We start from the raw sequence: 6,000 nt of genomic DNA, 5'->3' as shown, positions 1-6,000 counted from the left end.
GCTGTGAACAGACACTATGAACAAGGCAACACCCTGGGCCAAGAATATTCAAACCACCACAGCTGGCATGTTAAAACAGCTGAAAGGTTTAGCAGCAGTTTTGTTTTGTTTTATAAAAGAGAAACAACAGAAGGAAAGTTAGCATGGGAGACAGAGGGATGGATTGTAGCTAGGAGCACTTGCTGCTTTTAAGGGGGGGTGGCTTTGTGCACTGTGTATTTAGATGCTGCTTTCCGTGCCCAGAGATCTTGTTGCAATGCAGACTTTGGCATGGTCATGATTATTGCAGCATCTCCTGTATCAATCATGTGTAAAGATAGTTTTCCATCACCTCTGATTGGTTAGTAAAGTGCTCATCAGCCAACAGCTGGGAAGAGAGAACAGGGCAGGACTTCTGATTCCAGTCACGGGGTCCCAAGGACAGAGTAAGAGAGTCAGCAAAGGACAGAGAGGAACCAGGAGGTTGAGGTAAAGGAGCAGCCACGAGGACACAGGAGTACCAGAGGGAGTCAGGGCGAAACCCTGATGGAAATAACAGGGTATGTGGCTGATAACAGGGTATGTGGCTGGGTAGCAGGCCTGTATAGTTGGGTTAGAATAGCTCCTTTAAATGAAAATAATAATTTTCATTGACATATATCATGCATACAAATGCAAGAAGCACACTGTAACAATTTAGTGTACATATGTAACTTATAATGATCAAATCAAGATAATCAGCATTTCTGTCTTCTTAAACACTTACCATTTCTACTGGTGGGAGCCTCCTGATCTTCTAGATGTTTAAGAATACAAAATTGTTGGCCACGGAAGTAAAAGTAAAACACTAAAACAAGACACAAGAAAAGCAAGCTGTGTCACCCTTCCTTGTCTGACTGTACTGTAGTAGGGCAAACTCAGCTCTTCTGACTTAACGTGTGCTGTCACCTACCTCACTGTACACCTTCCGACCATCTCATTAAGTCCCCAGTGACCACTGTTCTACTGTCTTCTGCGGGGTCAGTGCTTTCAACTTCTGGAGATGAGCAAGGACACATGGCATTGCCTTCTCTGTGCCAGGCTGACTTAGCTTCATGTCCTGCAGTTCTATTTGCACGGCCACACGTGGCAGGTGTCAACCTTTTCTATGCCTGACACACATTCCTGTGTGTGTGTGTGTGTGTGTGTGTGTGTGTCTGTCTGTCTGTCTGTCTGTCTGTCTTTGGAATGCTGAACTAGCTCCTATCAGAGTCTTGCTCAGATGTCTGCGATGAGTTCCCCCCACCGTGCTCAGGGTTACCATTGTTGTTGTCGGAGACCTTGTGTTATGGCACTGAGGTTGCTGCTGCCTGGGATGTTCTTCTCTCTGAATCTGCACAGTTAAAGCCTTTTGTCCCTTTTGTGTCTGCTCTTGGGACTGTCTCTGAGACCCACACCATGTAACTGTTCAGATTCCTCCCAACCCCTGCACTCTGCATTCATCTTCTCTTTTCTTATTTTCCAGAACACTTATTACTTTCCACTGTGTAATTTAATTTACTTTTTATTATATCTATTGTTGATTCATTTTGCATGCAAAGGCACACAAAGATGAGAGTCATAAGAATAGTGATATCATTTAATCTTTTCCTGAGAACCTGTGGCAGTACCTAGAATAGAGTTGGTTATTAACTTTCTCTCTCTCTCACTCTCTTCCTTCCCCATCTGAGAGTGTTTGAGAGTCATTGTTTTCTACACTGGAGGTTGAACCTGGGGCCTAACAAACAGTAAGCAGCGGCTTTAGTATCGACACAAAGCCGCTTCTAAATTTATCTTTGATTAAATTTGAAACAGGGTTGCCACTACTTGACCAGATTCATTTTGAAATTGCTCTTCAGCTCAGGAAAGTTTTGCAAGTGCCATCCTCCTGCCTCAGCTTCCCATCTTGAGCAGTGGGGATTGTAGGCCTTCACCACCGGCCTCAATTTTTTTTTTTTTTTTTTTTTTTTGTTTTTTGGGAAAGAGTTTTTTTTTGTAGCCCTGGCTGTCCTGGAACTCACTCTGTAGACCAGGCTGGCTTCAAACTCAGAAATCCACCTGCCTCTGCCTCCCAAGTGCTGGGATTAAAGGCGTGNGCCACCACACCCGGCTACCAGCCTCAATTTTAATGCTTGTCTTAGTTAGGTTTTTACTGCTGTGAACAGACACCAAGACCAAGGCAACTCTTATAAGAACAACATTTAACTGGGGCTGGCTTACAGGTTCAGAGGGGCAGCTCATTATCATCAAGATAGGAACATGGCAGCATCCAGGCAGACATGGTACAGGCAGAGCTGAGAGTTCTACATCTTCATTTGAAGGCTGCTAGCAGAATACTGACTTCTAGGCAGCTAGGATGAGGGTCTTAAAGCCCACACCCACAGTGACACACCTACTCCACCAGGGCCACACCTCCCAATAGTGCCACTCCCTGGCCCAAGCATTTACAAACTATCACAATGCTTAAAAATTTTTTTAATGAATAAAAGCTGTCATGCATCACCTCCAAAATAATCGAAAGAAAAATAGGATGAATGAAACAGTCAATTGATCAAAGATGACGGGGGAAGGAGAGAGCAGTAAACAAAAGGAAGAAAACAGATCTCTTCAGGCAGATACAGAGAAGAGGAGCAACTCCAACCAGAACTCATGCTAATGCAATCAAAGTCCTAGTGACAAGACAATGAGTGAAAGAGAATCATCAATGGAAGAAAATCACCCAGAACGTGCAGATCCCAGAGGTATCCAGCAATGTTGAGGGCAAAATAACTGGAAAAAGATGAAGGAATATTAACCAGAATAAGGTGACCGATGAATAAAAGACAGAACGGGTATCGTGGTGAAACATTCTCAGGTGGCAAGGAAGAGAGCCTCTTCACGCGATCCAACATCTTTGTTTGTTTGTTTTTTGTTTTTTCGAGACAGGGTTTCTCTGTGTAGCCCTGGCTGACCTGGAACTCACTCTGTAGTCTGGGCTGGCCTCGAACTCAGAAATCCGCCTGCCTCTGCCTCCCAAGTGCTGGCATTAAAGGCGTGCGCCACCACCATCCGGCTTCCAACATCTTTGAAATGTATAACCAACGTGAAAGTGAGTTTTAGTGACGGGGCACAAGCTGCCATTCATTTTTTTTTTTTAAAAAAAAACATCCTATTTTATCAGTGTGTGACAGTGGCCCACGTTGCTGGGTGAAGTGTGGTGTCCCAGCACCACTGATAGTCTACTCTGATCACTCTGTCCCATAGACATAGGTGACCAGAGCTCAGAGGCCACAGAAGATCTCTCTGTGATCTACCTGCCCATGGAGACCTGTATGATGGCTCTGTGCTGTTCCTTTGCACTGTTCCTTTGCCCTCCCCTCTCAGCCACTGGGCCCAAAGTAATCTCATGTTCACTCACCAAGAGCATTTCTTTCTGATCCTTGGAGTATGGGAGATCAAAGGCAGGGAGCACATTGCAACCCATAGCCCCAGAGAACATCTGCCAGGCCACCTAATGAGACTACTACACAAAAGCATCATCGTTTAGGATACAGGCATCCGCCTTTCCATTAGCAATCCTCTCCTCCTACAGAAGCCATGCAGCTCCAGCAGCCCCGTGTGTGCACAGCCTCTTGCTCTCTGTCATTTTAATTTCCTTCATTCCTATTCTTTTGGTGATGCTGGGAATTGAACCCCGGGACTTTGTATACAGCAGAAGAAATGGCCAGCTATGCTAGTCAACTTGAGACAATCTAGAATCCCCTGGAAAGTGAGTCTGGATCAAGGACTGTCAGCCCTGGATTAGCTGGTGAGAATGTGTTTGGAGGAATTGGTAAACCTGAAAATTTCGAGGAGAAAGACCAAATCCACAATTGTCTAATTGAAGTAAGCTTTATTTAATACTGGCCAGAGTGATGGATACTAGTCAGGTCCATACCCAGGACTCTCAGAGAATGGCACTGAATAAGGTCAGTCAGGTGCCCATAAAAGCCAAATCCAAGGCTATGGTACTTCCCACTTTTGTCCAACGGAGGCAAGCACACAACCTGATGAACTTCTTGCCTACACTCCTCTCATCTACATCCTGTGCAGTTGGGACAAAGGACCTCGTGTGCAGAAGTGAAAGCATAAGACTTCTTATCTTATGTGAACAATGGTCCTCAGCAATACAGGAAGTTATCTGTCTGGGACAGGTGGGGCTTGCACACAGTGTTAATTAAGTTGATTGACAAATGAAGACCCAGTCCACTGTGGGCAGCACCATTCTCTAGGTCTCCTAGGACTGGAGACATTGAGTTGACCATAAGTAGGCAAGCAAGCGAGTGAGTATTCATGTATTCACATCTCTCTCTCCTCTTGACTGTGGATGCGATGTGGAGTATTCATGTATTCACATCTCTCTCTCCTCTTGACTGTGGATGCGATGTGGTACCCTGATTCAGGTTCTGGCTGGGACTTCCCAAAGTAGTGGACTATAACTTGGAATACTTTCTACCTCTCTCTTTCATCCTAATTTCTTTCTACCCTCTGCCACTATATAGTCACACTCTTTCTCCTTCGCTTTTGCTTCAGAACTCTTTAGAAAATCCTGGGTTTTGACTTCTCTGTAGCCTACTCCAAAACCTTGAAATCAGTTTAATTTTTTTTTTTTGTAGAACATGATTTTAATATTTCCAACGCTTAATATTCAGCAAACAGAATAATTATTTTAAGATACACTTCGTTGTTATGTCTCTCTTTTCATTTCTGATTTGGATACTGTCTCTGTGCCCTCTGGCTAGTCTGACTAAGGGTTTAATCTATCTTGTTGATTTTCTCAAAGAACCAGCTCCTGGCTTTGTTGATTCTTTGTACAGTTTTTTTTTCTTCTTCTTCTGTTTAGTTGATTTCCAGCCCTGAGTTTGATTATTTCCTGCCATTTACTCCTCTTAGGTGTATTTGCTTCTTTTTGTTCTAGAGCTTTCAGGTGTGCTGTCAAGCTGCTGGTGTAAGCTCTTTTCAGTTTCTTTTTGGAGGCACTTAGAGCTATGAGTTTTCCTCCTAACACTGCTTTCATTGTGTCCCATAAGTTTTGGTATGATGTGTCTTCGTTTTCACTAAATTCTAAAAAGCCATTAATTTCTTTCTTTATTTCTTCCTTGACCAAGTTATTATCGAGTAGAACTTTGTTCAGCTTCCATGTGTACGTGTGCTTTCTGTTGTTTTTGTTGGTATTTAAGACCAGCCTTAGTCTGTGGTGATCTGACAGGGTGCATGAGATTATTTTAGTCTTCTTGTATCTGTTGAAGCCTGTTTTGTGACTAATTATGTGGTCAGGGACCATGAGGTGCTGAGAAGAATGAATATTCTTTTGTTTTTGGATGAAATGTTCTATAAATACCTGTTAGATTCATTTGGTTCATAACTTCTGTTAGTTTCACTGATTCTCTGTTTAGTTTCTGATTCTATGATCTGTCTATTGCTGAGAGAGGGGTGTTGAACTCTCCGACTATTATTGTGCGGGGTGCAATGCATGCTTTGAGCTTTAGTAGTTTCTCTTATGAATGTGGCTGCCCTTGCATTTGGATCACAGATGTTCAGAATTGAGAGTTCATCTTGGTAGACTTTGATGAGTATGAAGTGTTCTTCCTTATCTTTTTTGATAACTTTTGGTTGAAAGCTGATTTTATTCGGTATTTGAATGGCTACTCCAGCTTGTTTCTTGGGATCATTTGCTTGAAAAATTGTTTTCCAACCTTTTACTCTGAGGTAGTGTCTGTCTTTGTCACTGAGGTGCATTTTCTATATGCAGCAAAATTCTGGGTCCTATTTACATATCCAGTCTGTTAGTCTATGTATTTTTTATTGGAGAATTGAGTCCATTGATGTTAAGAGATATTAAGGAAAAATGATTGTTGTTTCCTGTTATTTTTGTTTTTAGAGGTGGAATCATGTTTGTGTGGCTATCTTCTTTTGGGTTTGTTGAAAGATTGACTTCTTGTTTTTTTCTAGGGTGTAGTTTCTCTCCTTGTATTGGTGTTTTTC

This window comes from Mus pahari, chromosome 18 (genome assembly GCF_900095145.1).
Source record: "Mus pahari chromosome 18, PAHARI_EIJ_v1.1, whole genome shotgun sequence".
In the NCBI taxonomy this organism is placed as follows: domain Eukaryota; kingdom Metazoa; phylum Chordata; class Mammalia; order Rodentia; family Muridae; genus Mus; species Mus pahari.
This window is presented reverse-complemented; position numbering follows the sequence as displayed.